Raw genomic sequence first — 15,502 nt, 5'->3', positions numbered from 1 at the left:
TATTCCCCCATCCAAAGTAGATCACAAATACGACCGTGGCTTTTCATCTGTCCTTGATTTTGCAAAATGTTCTGGTTTTCTATCAGATTTTGTACTGTTGATTTATGCTTCTTATTCTGGAACTGTATGCTGTCACAGTGCCCTGTTGCTCTGTTTAAGTAGCCATGGTTTAATGAACATCAGGTAAGCTTGTCGGAGATTGTAAGATGCAAGTAAGCTTTAGTAAGCTTGTCGGACATTGTAAGATGCAAGTAAGCTTTAGTAAGTATATTGTTAAAGAATTACCAGCATTGAAAGCCTTTTCGTTGTTGCCATGCAGAGAATATTTACATGACTAGATAATATATAAGCCTTGGGTATTGAAATGCATATGACAGTATTTTATTTATTTATTTTATTTGCAGTTGGTTTGCCAGGATAGTCCATTGGGCCAAATGAACCTGTTTTCAATGGAGTTCTGGGGAGAAAAGCTCCAAAACTAAGTAGGTTATTAATAGATATACAAATTATACAATTACACAGAAGTTAATCATACAAGAAATAACAATTTGCAAATAATACAACAAAAACTAGAGCGAGTACAATCTAGTGATGAAATTAATAGGTAATACAGACTAAAGGGAAATTTAGCACAAAAGCACTGAGAAATAACATATTTGGAAGCATTTCATGACAATATTGAGGAATAATAACATATTAGGAAGCAATGCACAAAAGTACTGAGAAGCAATAACGTATTAGGGAAGCAATACTTGGGAAGTGTGGCCTAGTATATTCTTTCTGATTATTGTAGGAATAATAATATGTATGAGTTAGGGTGGGTAATTAGGAAAGTTGCAGGAGGAAACAGAGGAAGAAAGAAGATGGAGTTTGCAAGTGTTAGTTATGTGGGGTGGGAGCAAGAGCATTCCCACTGGGATACTAGATGTGAGTGAAGAGATCTTTTAAATATAAAATGGTTGGGGGTGGTGCGAATGGAAGGTGGTAGGGAGTTCCAAAGGCATGCAAGGCCATAAGACAGAAGATTTTTGCCTGGGGGATGAGTTGGTTTATATACTTCTAATAGATTTTGATTGTTGGACCTTAAAACTCTAGCAGGAAGGTGCATTTTAAAGGCTGATGAAAGGGAGGGACAAAGGGAGGGGTTGAAAATGAGCTTATGTGCAAGATTTAGTTGAGTATATGTGAGATAACTGGGTAGCTCTAGCCATTTTAGTTTTTGGAGAGAGGAACAGTGGTGGGTGGAGGACTTGTGGTTGGTAGCGAACTTGGCAATTTTGTTGTAGCAAGAGGAAAGTTGTGTTTTTAGAGAGGTCTGTAGATTAGTTAGGAGTGGAGCTCCATAGAGAAGGGAGGGGATAAGAAATGAGGTAGAGGGTGATTTTGGTAGCAGGTGTAAGGTAATGATTTTGTCGGTAAAGCATACCTAGTTTTTGATGGGTTTTCTTGATATTTAACTGTAGGTGGGAGTTGAATTTGAGCTGGTTATCAATTTGGACCCCAAGTAACTTGGTCTCGGACACCAGTTCCAGGGGTAGATTATTTTGTCTAGAGATGTGGAATGTGTTTATATTGAAAAAAGTTGCCTTAGAGGGGGTGAATAACATTAATTTGGTTTTAGAGGCATTGAGTGCTAGGTGATTCCTTTTCATCCATTGCTCAGTTGTTGTAAAAGCATCTTGAGTCAGTTTTAGGAGTGAGGGGACAGAGGTGGCAGCGCAGATAATAGCACAATCATCGGCATATTGGATGATGTCTGAGAATGGGATAGAGTTGCGGAAATCATTTATAAATATATTGAAGAGATGGGGACTCAGTATAGAGCCCTGGGGTACTCCAGTAGGAGTATTTAGAAATGAGGAGGTGGCCTTTTTCCATTTGACTGCTTGAGATCTGTTAGATAAGTAGCTGGAGAACCAGTTCAAGGAGGAGGGAGATAGGTTAAGTTTAGAAAGTTTAGTTAGTAGCAGGCTGTGATAGTGTCAAAGGCCTTAGAGAGGTTGAGTAGTAGGGAGGGTAGAAACAATTTGTCCAGAGTCGCGGGCTTTATTTACAGTTTCAAGGAAGGAGAGGAGGGCGGTCATAGTGCTATGATGTGGTCTGAATCCATGTGTGGGAGTTAGTAGGTGATTATCTAAGAGATGTGGAAGGAGTTGTAGTTGGATACACTTTTCTAGGAGTTTAGAGATGGGGGACAGAATAGCGATGGGGCGGAAATTAGTAACATTGTTGTTGTTGCCACCTTTATGTAGAGGTATGATAAAGGCCCTTTTCTAGATTTGGGGTACTATACATTCTTGGATAGAGCGGTTGATTAAAATGCTAATAGGGTAAGCGATTGCTTCAGCAGCTTTGCTAAGAAAGTAAGAAGGGATGTTATCAGGAGCATTGGTGCATGGCTTCAGTTTCATAAGGAATTTCTTTATAGTAGAAGTGGGTATAGGTTTAAATGAGAAAAAAGGAGTATGAAGAGGGAGAATTAGGGGCAGATGAAGCTGATGAAGTAGTAGGAGTAGGAGGAGTGGAGGGATGGGAGTTAGTAGATGGGAATGAGGAAGTAGTAGCAGAGTAGGGTAGAGAGATGGTTGGGGATGGTAAGGGAGTTTTGGAGAATGTAGTGGTGTTAGAGAAAGATGACGTTAATTTGGAAATGGATTCAATGAAAAGAGTTAAATTGGGTAGCCAAGTCTTGGTCAGGAGTGTTTGGGTCTGGGGTAGGGGTATCTGGTTTGCTGGGGTTAAGTAGAGTAGAGATACCTTTCCAAAATTTCTGAGGGTTTGATTTTATTATTGTTTTGAAGTGTGGAAAAGTAGTTTTGTCGGTCGAAGATTATAAGCTTTTTTACCTTATTTCGAAGTATTTTATATTCATTGTAATAAAAGGACAGGATTGCAGTATTTTCAGAAGCTCATTACATTTTATTGCAGACCAGTGTCTTATAGCAGTGTCTGTGTTAGTACACTTGTAGTTGGGTCAGGGTGGCTGTAATGGTATATGGTAAATAAGCATTGCTACCTTAAAAGCCAAGCCCTGCAACAACTAGCTCCACACTGAAGTCAAAACACAATAGCTCTGGTGGGTAAATGTACTCTGTAGTAATCAAAAAAGGCAAATGTTTAAAATAACTACAGCTTATGTGCAAACACAATAGGTAGTGATGAAACAATGCTCTGCTAAAAATGCTTTAATGCTCCACATTGCTGAGCTGCAGATCAGTTATCACTGGCTACCAGGATTTCACCCACTTTAGCTCAAGCATGGTGCCGTTCAGTGCAACCTTCCCAGAACTAATTCAAGTCTGACCAGAATTATTTGGTGTGTGTATAAGAGGGAGGTAGCATACCCCTCAGCTGTCCAGATTTTTGCCCCATATTCCTCCTAAAAAGGATTGAAGTTGCTAAATGAGACATTTCAGTTTTAGATGTCATGTCATTTAGAAAAACGCATACTAACACAAATCCTGTTACTCTTGCAATTTTCTAAGTTTCTGAGAGCCATATTTATAATCTGTCCCTATTTATTTTAGGCTTTGTCCAGATTTCTTGCACTAAGGTTGAGGCCTTGAGGGGTGTGGTATGTTTGTGAGAAAGAGAAAGTGAAATGCCCAAGTTAGAGTTAACAGGTGGAATTTTCAAGGAACTGTGAGTTTTAAGGGAAGCTAAGTTCACTGCTGCTCATGCCAAGTCTATTTACAATGTGCAACTGTTTTGTTTAGCAAATGGTATCTCTATTGTGGTATAAAGTTTTAAAGCTATGTTAGTAGCACCACAAGTAGAATACTTGCATCTTAATGTAAAGGCTTGAGGTTCTATTCCTACAGCATATACATTTGTATGCTGCAGTCCTCAGGATGTCCTCCTTTGGATGAGATGCCTAATAACTATGAACCTGTTTTTCAGCTTGTCATCCATTTTCTATTGCAATATACCAGCTTACCATTTTTTTAATTTAACATAGGCAATTTATTCTTTGCCGGCAGCAGGCACTGAATTTGTAGATGAAACACTGAAATATACAGTTGTTTTCTAGCAACAACATCTTCATTAGTTTCAGATATCTTTAATGTGGAATTATTCAGATTACTTTTACTTCAGCAGAGTCACTCAAACAAGTGCTGCTGTATAATACAAGGGATATAATTCAATTATATATTATAATTAATACAATCAGGTAAATCAAATAACATTTGCATGGCCCTAACTGTGTGCAAGGAGCCTATTGCTTGAAAACAGTTCAAAGGTAAATAACCTGCCACTGGCCAGATGCATTTTCTTTGAATGTGGGTTTCAATGCTGTTTCATTGAATGTGAGTTTCAAAAGTAGAGAAGCTTTAATGCCAAGTCTGTTTTCATTGTAAGACTATTGCTTTGTTTAGGTTTAGTAAATGTCTCAGTGTTTGGGCTATAATGTTTGAAATAAAAGTTGTAAATGCCTATTGCTTGAAAACAGTTCAAAGGTAAATAACCTGCCACTGGCCAGATGCATTTTCTTTGAATGTGGGTTTCAATTCTGTTTCATTGAATGTGAGTTTCAAAAGTAGAGAAGCTTTAATGCCAAGTCTGTTTTCATTGTAAGACTATTGCTTTGTTTAGGTTTAGTAAATGTCTGTGTTTGGGCTATAATGTTTGAAATAAAAGTTGTAAATTAAATCCAACTGCCTGTAATAATTGTAGAACTAAAGCATAAAACAGTATGCACACAGATTTGAACAGTGTCTACAGTAAATGGGGAGAAATAGCCAAGTAAAGGGACACTGGAATGGCTGTGTGGGCGGGGCTTGGGGTGGGTGGACTTGGGCGGGGCTGTGTTGGCAGGGGCGGGGTGAGCTATGTGGGTGGGGCTCTGGGTTTGCACCCCCCTGCAAAAAATCCTGCGGGCTCCCTTGCGCGCGCGCACGCACACACACACACACACACACACACACACACACACACACACACACACACACACACACACACTAAAGTACCAGATTTTGATTCTGAAGAAACTGCTCCTCAGAATCTCTTATTGAGTAAATTTCTTTTTCTGAAACTATTTCCAGAATTTATCAAATGTTTCAGTGGAAGAGAGTGATATTCAAGCCTCCTTGAAGAAATACTGTGATTTATTATAAGATGAATTTCCTTCATCATCTGTTCATCCACTTTTACCAGTTTTAGAAAATTATTTTCTTAATGTGTGTGGTATACCTGATAGTCAACCTGCAGCCAGTAAGAAAACAGATAGACTTTAAAAAGTTCCTCAATCTGATAGATACTTATTTTGTCATCCAAGATCTGAAACTGCTGCTGTTTCTTTTGCAAATCCCCCTGCAGCAACAAACTTAGTTAATGCTAACATCTCTCCTTATGATAAGGATGGGAAAGCCTTTGACAGGTTTGGGAGAATAATTTATTCTTTCATCACTTTATATTTTAGATTTCTCAAATGCCAGGCTCACATGTTAAAATTTCTGTTAGCATCTTTTGAGAATATGAGGAACATTACTGCCAGTGTCCCTCTTCGAGTAACAAATCCTCTTTGAATGCTTTAATTGCTTCTGTTTACCAGGCAACCAGACTTTCTTTAAAGTGTGCTTATGAGTGTGCAGATACTATGTCCAGAGCAGCAGCAGCATCTACTTCTGATATGAGGAGGTATGTTGGATGTGTACACATAAGTCTGTTGAAGATGTTAAAGCTGAAATGTTAAACTCTGCTTTAGATAAGGATGTTTTGTTTGGTCCCTCTGCCACTCAGGTGCTCAGACAATTTGATTAAAGATGGAAACTGATTCAGGGGGTTACTCAGATTGTCAGTCCTCCTCTTCCAAGTTTGCAAAGACATTTTCTTCAAACTTTTTTTTTACATGAAATACAACAAGCAGCTCAAACAACTTCCTAGCAAACAGACCTTCAGGAAAAAGTGAAGGGAGGAGACGTTTCAGTAAAAGAAGAATAGTCCAATAATTTGGAATGACTGTTGCAGCACCCCCTCCCCTCAGAAATCCTTTAAAACTGTCCCAGAATCTAGTTCTCCATTTTCCTCTTTGGCAATAGATTATCACAAGCAGGTGGATTCTTATGAAGTCTGCCTTATTACAGATGAAAGCCCTAAATCATTTTTTTATTTAATAAATAGCTAACATTTTATTTTATTCCAGTTTACTTTCTGTTCTTTTCTGTTCTGATTTGAGTATTTGTGCTGTCTACCTGGATTCTTAGTTTATTTGCAATTCTGAAGGGATACAAGTGGCATTAGGAGCTTCTCCATCCTTTGCTGGGGGGGGGGGGGTTCATCACCCTCCAAATCAGACCTCCCTGTTTCCTCCAGTCATCCAGCAGATGCTTTCTGTGTGAGTAATAGAACCAGCTCTTGTTGATCAGGAAAGAAAATATTTTTATTCAAGATTATTTCTGGTGCCAAAGAAGGAATCCTCCTGGAGATCAGTTCTCAACCTCTCCTTTCTCAACCAATATGTGGAAATTCCAAAGTTCAAACTGTTATCACTTCAAACTGTGTTTCCTTTCATCCTTCCTCTCAGCTTTTGGTAACATTAGATTTAAAAGATGTATGTCATCATATTTCGAAGAGTTAAGAGTTTTCTAGGATTTTCTGTGGCTGCATTACACCTTCTATCCTGATGTTCACAAAGGCTCTAGCTCCTGTGATAGCCATTTCAGACTCATTTTTTTCTTATTTGGATGACTTGCTTATCTTTGCAGAGTCTTTTCGAAGTATCAGGAATCTCTTACTTGTCAAAGAAATCTCTTTCTCAAACTAGGCTTCCAAATGAGCTTGATAAAATCCTCTCTCATTCCTTATCTCAGGATAGTATTTTTAGATTTCCTTCTGGATACCTCTATTCAGAAGTCATTTCTTCCACAAGAGATAGTGGATCTGTATCTAAACCTGAGCCTGAACTTTTTCAGTCACAAAGTTCGGACACAGAATGTCTAAGGAATTTATGGTTCATGACCTCTATGATTCTCATGATTCCCTTTGCCAAACAACATATGAATAAGATTAAATTGTTCCTGAAAACAGCATGGTCCCAACATCTTCACTCATCACCATCCATATCCTAGTATTGGTCTGGATAGGCCAGATATCCCTGAATCCAGGTGTCTCCCTTCTCTCTAACACCCCCCTACACAATGTCTAATAACAGGAGCATCAGATTTTACATGTGAAGCTGTGTCTATGGGGTAAACATGCAGGGTCTTTGGAACAAATAAGACAGACCAAAACACATACATTTAAAGGAGATGTAGGCAGTGATACCTATGGTCCCCAGAGCCTCTTCAAATGATCACAGACAACACCACAATCATGCAGTACATAAACAAACAGAAGGTATCAAGTCCTACCCTCTGTTTAGGCTGGCTATGGTAGGCGCGTGGGGGGGGGGGCAGTTCAGTGCAACCTGACCCTCCAAGCATCCTACATTCCATCAAAGCAAAATGTTGTGGTAGGCAAGCTAAGGAGGACCAGGATAGATCCTCATGAATGGAAATAGAATGAGGGTTTTTTCCAGGAAGTCATCCAGTTGTGTGGAGCTCCTTAAGTAGATCAGTTTGCCTCCTCTTAAAACAGGTATCTAAAGAAATTCTGTTCCAAGATTCCTTACAAACAGACATGGAAAACTGATGCTTTATCATTCTCTTCAAAGGGAATGTTTCTGTATGCATTTCCACCCTTTTCATTGATATCTTAGGTTATTCTGAAGATTCAGAAGGACACTCCAAAAGTCATTGTGATGACACCTTTTGGACAAGCAAGAGTGGTTCTTCCTTCTTATTGAATTGGCCAAAGGCATTTGCCACAAGCTTCCTGTCAGATTGGACCTCCTCAGACAAGACAGGGGTTATTTGATATGCCCCAGCCTGAAACAATTGCAGCTGACTGCTCAGATGATTCAGTTTTAATACCATTTTTAGTATGAGGACATGCAACAGGTGTTAAAGAAGGCAAAGAAACCTGCTATACGGATATCATATATTGGTAAGTGGATAGGGCTTTCTAGTTGATAATATACAAAGAACCGGGACCCTTTCATGGCTTCTGTATCACTGATTCTGTAATATTTGTCTGAGGCTTTTATCATCCGACATTTCATACTCCTCTGTCAGTGTTCATCTCTAGGCCATTTCAGCATGTTTGCTCAAGTGCTCAAGCACTATAAACTAGATTCCTAGGACAGGCTTTGTTAGTGCCTGTCTTCTCCTGGACCCTTATCTTTCTACTAATAAAGTTAAAGCTGCTGCAGTAGTAATTTATTGAATGAACATAGTACAGTTGTGTAAGTAAGCTTGCCATAATAGTAAGTGTTTAAATACATTGCTGCTGCAGTAGTAATTTATTGAATGAACATAGTACAGTTGTGTAAGTAAGCTTGCCATAATAGTAAGTGTTTAAATACATTGCTGCTGCAGTAGTAATTTATTGAATGAACATAGTACAGTTGTGTAAGTAAGCTTGCCATAATAGTAAGTGTTTAAATACATTGCTGCTGCAGTAGTAATTTATTGAATGAACATAGTACAGTTGTGTAAGTAAGCTTGCCATAATAGTAAGTGTTTAAATACATTGCTGCTGCAGTAGTAATTTATTGAATGAACATAGTACAGTTGTGTAAGTAAGCTTGCCATAATAGTAAGTGTTTAAATACATTGCTGCTGCAGTAGTAATTTATTGAATGAACATAGTACAGTTGTGTAAGTAAGCTTGCCATAATAGTAAGTGTTTAAATACATTGCTGCTGCAGTAGTAATTTATTGAATGAACATAGTACAGTTGTGTAAGTAAGCTTGCCATAATAGTAAGTGTTTAAATACATTGCTGCTGCAGTAGTAATTTATTGAATGAACATAGTACAGTTGTGTAAGTAAGCTTGCCATAATAGTAAGTGTTTAAATACATTGCTGCTGCAGTAGTAATTTATTGAATGAACATAGTACAGTTGTGTAAGTAAGCTTGCCATAATAGTAAGTGTTTAAATACATTGCTGCTGCAGTAGTAATTTATTGAATGAACATAGTACAGTTGTGTAAGTAAGCTTGCCATAATAGTAAGTGTTTAAATACATTGCTGCTGCAGTAGTAATTTATTGAATGAACATAGTACAGTTGTGTAAGTAAGCTTGCCATAATAGTAAGTGTTTAAATACATTGCTGCTGCAGTAGTAATTTATTGAATGAACATAGTACAGTTGTGTAAGTAAGCTTGCCATAATAGTAAGTGTTTAAATACATTGCTGCTGCAGTAGTAATTTATTGAATGAACATAGTACAGTTGTGTAAGTAAGCTTGCCATAATAGTAAGTGTTTAAATACATTGCTGCTGCAGTAGTAATTTATTGAATGAACATAGTACAGTTGTGTAAGTAAGCTTGCCATAATAGTAAGTGTTTAAATACATTGCTGCTGCAGTAGTAATTTATTGAATGAACATAGTACAGTTGTGTAAGTAAGCTTGCCATAATAGTAAGTGTTTAAATACATTGCTGCTGCAGTAGTAATTTATTGAATGAACATAGTACAGTTGTGTAAGTAAGCTTGCCATAATAGTAAGTGTTTAAATACATTGCTGCTGCAGTAGTAATTTATTGAATGAACATAGTACAGTTGTGTAAGTAAGCTTGCCATAATAGTAAGTGTTTAAATACATTGCTGCTGCAGTAGTAATTTATTGAATGAACATAGTACAGTTGTGTAAGTAAGCTTGCCATAATAGTAAGTGTTTAAATACATTGCTGCTGCAGTAGTAATTTATTGAATGAACATAGTACAGTTGTGTAGGTAAGCTTGCCATAATAGTAAGTGTTTAAATACATTGCTGCTGCAGTAGTAATTTATTGAATGAACATAGTACAGTTGTGTAAGTAAGCTTGCCATAATAGTAAGTGTTTAAATACATTGCTGCTGCAGTAGTAATTTATTGAATGAACATAGTACAGTTGTGTAGGTAAGCTTGCCATAATAGTAAGTGTTTAAATACATTGCTGCTGCAGTAGTAATTTATTGAATGAACATAGTACAGTTGTGTAAGTAAGCTTGCCATAATAGTAAGTGTTTAAATACATTGCTGCTGCAGTAGTAATTTATTGAATGAACATAGTACAGTTGTGTAAGTAAGCTTGCCATAATAGTAAGTGTTTAAATACATTGCTGCTGCAGTAGTAATTTATTGAATGAACATAGTACAGTTGTGTAGGTAAGCTTGCCATAATAGTAACTGTTTAAATACATTGCTGCTGCAGTAGCCATTCCCTTCCTCTTTCAACCCTTCTTTTTTTGTGCTTTATTGCCAGGGTGAGGACTGTTACATTTACATTTAGCATTTAACTTTTTTATCAGGACTGTAGCATCCCTTTTTTCTTTTGGGAAAAAGTCCTGAAGGTTTTGTGCCCAGAATGCTGATATTCCCCCTCCGGAACTCATGTCATCAGCGGTCCGGGTGCTTGTGAAAAGTATCTCAAGACTCTGGAAGACTGTCCAGCTGTTATAACCCAGGCAGGATATATCCACCCATCTGTTATATCCCAGGCAGGATATACCCACCCATCTGTTATATCCCAGGCAGGATATATCCACCCATCTGTTATATCCCAGGCAGGATATACCCACCTATCTGTTATATCCCAGGCAGGATATACCCACCCATCTGTTATATCCCAGGCAGGGTATACCCACCCATCTGTTATATCCCAGGCAGGATATATCCACCCATCTGTTATATCCCAGGCAGGATATACCCACCTATCTGTTATATCCCAGGCAGGATATACCCACCCATCTGTTATATCCCAGGCAGGGTATACCCACCCATCTGTTATATCCCAGGCAGGATATATCCACCCATCTGTTATATCCCAGGCAGGATATACCCACCTATCTGTTATATCCCAGGCAGGATATACCCACCCATCTGTTATATCCCAGGCAGGATATACCCACCCATCTGTTATATCCCAGGCAGGATATACCCACCCATCTGTTATATCCCAGGCAGGATGTATTCCCTGGCTGTTATTTCCCAGGCAGGATATATCCTGCTCCCATCTGTTATATCCCAGGCAGGATATATTCCCCAGCTGTTATATCCCAGGCAGGATATATCCACCCATCTGTTATATCCCAGACAGGATATACCCACCCATCTGTTATATCCCAGGCAGGATATAACCCAGTAAATCTAAGGCTAAGGCTATAACAGCAGTGGGTTTTCCAACATCTGCTGTTATGGTAAGTTTACTTACACAGCTGTACTACCTGGAGGATCAGTAGTGAGTCACAGCATTTGCATTTAAGGAGGGACACTGGTGACACCTGGTAGTCTGCTGGATGGGGACCTAAAAATAATTAAAACAAATCTTCTTTGTCTAAATGTTAGTTCTTTTATACAGATATCAAGGCTCAGGATGCAAACCAGGAGGTCTGCATCCACCCTGCATTTTATATGAAAGCAATGCATTAACATCACATGGCACCTGAGAACAGACATCTAAACATTTCTTCTAGAGAACACAACATGGCAACCACTGCATGAAGAAGGTACAGCGTTACGATTAAAGTGCCTTCACCCCATGCCCCCTTTTAAATTATATAATTAAATCTGCAGTCAAGACACAATAAAGAAGAGTGAAATCCTTGAGTTTAAATTTAAAACTGAATACTTTTCTTACTCTCTTGTGTGGTCCTGGGTCTGAAAACACTGTGTTCAGTCTTGTGTCATTTAAGCAGTTATGCTGTGGAAAATGCCTCCATCCCTAATTCGGAGACGCATCATGCAATGGTATCAAAGGTTTGCTATCATTATAATCTCCAGGTGCATAAGAAGACTATAAATTTGGGTTAGAAATTTCAGAAGGTCTGTATTGATCTGAAACTAAATGACACTTTGTAATGCTAGCTAATAACAAATGCAGTCGAGTGAAGTGAAATGAACACAGGTATAATATTGGCATATGTGTATGATAGTAGCTTTCATCTGTCACATTATTTATTTCTCTTAGCTACTAAATTATTTACACTTCCATTTTGATCAGATGCAAACAGTGCTCTTTACCTTATAACATAGGAATGTCAACTTCATTTGTCAAGAATATGCATTTAGGGCTTTTTAAATGTAATTTTGCATTTTTCTGTCTTGATTGGCATAATATCCAAAGTATGCAATTTTTTTCTGTTCTAAAGCCAACAATGGCTTCTCTACAGGTAGTCAGTGTAAAATTCCTCAAGTGCCAGTTGCCTGAAGAAAAAGATGTTGAGAGTCCTAATGTTGTTAGCTGTTTTCCATACAAAATCTTTATTGCTGTAATTTCTAAGTGTGCGGCAGCAATGATTCCCTTCTTTTGGGAGATTTTTTCCCGTCTTCAAGTTGCTGCAACCATGGAGTTGGGATGTATAGATTTGAAGGGTATGAAGGGGGCTTGCCCACCATATTGGGGGGTGCAGGGAGAGGCTTGTCCCTTGCAAAAACATTTAAAGTTAATTTTCATCCATTTGTATTTCAGCCATTATTCTTCAATATCTCTGATGCTTGGAATTGTGCACATTGGCAATTCATAGTATAAACTGTATTGTCATGTGAAATGCAACATTTATAGGTTCATAGGTAGGTACTAGGCTACATATCTCTCAACCTTTTAGAACAAGAAATCTGGACAAAACCATAAATAAAAGTGGGGCAAAGGACAAAAAATAGGGACAATTTTAAATACTGCTCTTGCAAACTTAGAAAGTGAATAGAATAACAGGTTTTGCATTAGCTTGAATTTTTTGAAGGGTATGAAGACAGAAACTCAAATAATCTATCATTATTTTCTAACTTCAGTCTTTAATGATTTGCCACTAATTTGCCAGAAAACCACAATTTTATGAAAAACAGACCAAAAATATGAGGTGAAAATCTGTACAATTGAGAGGTATGCTAGGCTAGCTGCTCTTGCATTTTAACCCTGGCCATTTTCTGTTTCGGTGTTAGAATTAATCTGTCCCATTTGAGTTAAATTGGTCTTACCCATTCTGTAGTTCATAATTATAAATTACGGCTAGTAAGGATAGTTGGGATCATACCATAGATTATTAGAGAGGACCAGTGTGAGGGAAAAAGTATTTAGGAGCCGTCTCTATCCATCAGTAGTGAAGGAGACAGTCTTTGAGTAAATTTACTATTACCCATCCATATTTGCAAGTTGCACTTGAATATAGACAGGGATGAGCTGTGTTTTATGTGGATAGGGAATATGTTCCAGAGCAGTTGAATCCTCTGTGAGATACACATATCCCTCCAAACCATACTGTTTGTGTTGCAGAATAGGATTAGGTCCCTGGATCAAGTATTTCTGATGCCATTTGACTTGCTGATGTGCAGTAAGGCCAATGGTACTGGGCCAGAGATTGCTTTGACACAGATCACATCTTAGCAGTCTGTAGGATTCCAAGTGTAGGGATAGGGCTTTGAAGAGGTCCATGTAGGATTTGCAGTTTAGGCACTGAAGCCTTTTAGTAAGGTATCTCTGTGGACTTCCAGTTGTTGCATATGCCTGGACAGATACATGCCAAAGGGGGCATTATACTCAATAATTGGCCTAACAAGGGTTGAGTAAAGGGGGGCAATTACATTTCTAGATCTTGTCACAATTCCTTTGTTTATAAGCTGTACAATATGGAAGGCCTTTCTTATGACAGTGGGCACATGGTTGAAAGTTAGCTCACTGTCCACATAAGATCCCAAATCCCAAACAACGGGTCAACTATCAGGAACAAATTGTCAATGTGATAGTTCCCTAGGGTAGAGAACTTATGATTCTGGCAACAGTTATTTGTTTGGGACAAACCTTCCTACAGGATGGATTAATCATTTGGGGAATCAATGACTGCTCTTACTGTGTAGTCATCTGCAATCATAGTCAGTCAGAGCCCTTTATTATTGGCTTTTACTTTAGAGAAGTAGATGCCAAAAAGAAGATGTCCCAGCACTGAAACCTGGGAATCTCCACAGGTGATTAGTCTCTTTGGGGCAGTAGCTTCCCATATTTTTATCTCCTGTGTCCTATCTGTGAGCCAGCTAGCAATCCAACAGGTGACATAGGGGGTTATTCCAGGCTTATTTAGCGGCTCTATTATGCCTGATTAATAGGTTGTGTCAAATGATTTGGCCAGGTTAAGGTATGAGTTGTGTACTGTTTTACCTTCATCCATTGCTATAGTGTCTTTTTCAAAAAACATCCACCAAGTTGAATAAGGATGACCTGCCCTTGGTGAATCCAAACTTAGAAGGGTCCAGCATAGCTCTCAACTGTCCAGATTTGTGCCTCATATTTTTGGTCTCTCCCTCATAAAATATTTGGTTTTCAGGCAAATCATTGAGGATTTAAGCCTGAAAATAATGATTCCCTTCTTTTGGGAGATTTTTTTTCCCTTCTTCGAGTTGCTGCAACCATACACTTCAGCAAATTTTTGTTAATACAAAACCTATTATTCTATTAACCTTCTTAGTTTATAAGAGCAATATTTTTTAAAAAAGTCCCTCTTTTTGGGCCTTTGTCCCCCCCATTATTTATGGCTTTGTCCAGATTTCTTGTGCTAAGTAGTTGAGAGGTATGGAATCCAGTGTTTGGAGGTTCCCTATATCCTTATTGATTGGTTATATGATAAGTCTTTCCATGTCTTTGCATATGAGGCTGGTCTTATGGGTCTGTAATTACCTGGGTTGGTGGAAAGTCCTCTCTTATGCAGGGGAATGACTGTGGCTGTTTTCCATTTACTTGATGCAATACCTGCTTGGAGGCTGAAGTTGAACAGTGTTGTTGGAGGGATAGCTAAATTGTGCTTCATGCTATTTAAGATGCATCCAGGGATATTGTCAGGACCCAGTGATGCAGTATTTTAGGTTTTGATAGTGGTTTTAGGACTCAGCCTTGTGTGATAGCTGGAGGCAAGACAGTTCCAGGTATATCTTGTGGGACAGATGGAGAGTAGAGATGGGGTGAAGATTGAGCTGAATTTATTGACCAGAACATTTTCTGTATCTTCAGCCTCAGTGTAGGTGAAATTGTTCATAATCAGCTCAGCACACAGCTGTGACAGGACATTCCAAACATAATCTTTTATATTTCAACAAATCAAGATGCGTGTTGTCAAATGCTTTTTAGACTTTCACAAGCTGCAAAGAGGTATGTATGACTAAACTGCTCAGTTTTGGCTAGCACACACACACACACACACACACACACACACACATGCATACATACACTTGCACTTCAGCATAGTGCACTTTTCTTAGCATAAAATATTATTCCTAACCTGGAAACAGATTGGGTATTCATGCCATAGTGAGCCGTCAACTCCTCTGGCATATATATTATTTACAAATCTAAGATTTACCCAAATGCTTTTTAAATCTCATTTCACTACCTGAAATGTGCAGTATTTTCTACCACATTTTCCCATTTCTCACTGAGAACTAATACATTTCATTTATCTGTGTTAACTCAGGAAGTACCTACCTGTACAAC

General features: G+C 38.3%; 1 protein-coding gene across 2 annotated transcripts in view; it reads left to right on the top strand.

Moving 5' to 3' along the window:
* PTPRN2 (protein tyrosine phosphatase receptor type N2) overlaps nt 1–15,502 on the top strand; it is a 4,238,418-nt gene that overhangs the window by 314,123 nt on the left and 3,908,793 nt on the right. The gene's annotated exons all lie outside the window — the stretch shown is intronic.

The sequence above is a fragment of the Protopterus annectens genome, chromosome 2.part1 (assembly GCF_019279795.1).
Source record: "Protopterus annectens isolate FY-2018-M chromosome 2.part1, PAN1.0, whole genome shotgun sequence".
Classification (NCBI taxonomy): Eukaryota; Metazoa; Chordata; order Ceratodontiformes; family Protopteridae; genus Protopterus; species Protopterus annectens.
This window is presented reverse-complemented; position numbering and strand designations above follow the sequence as displayed.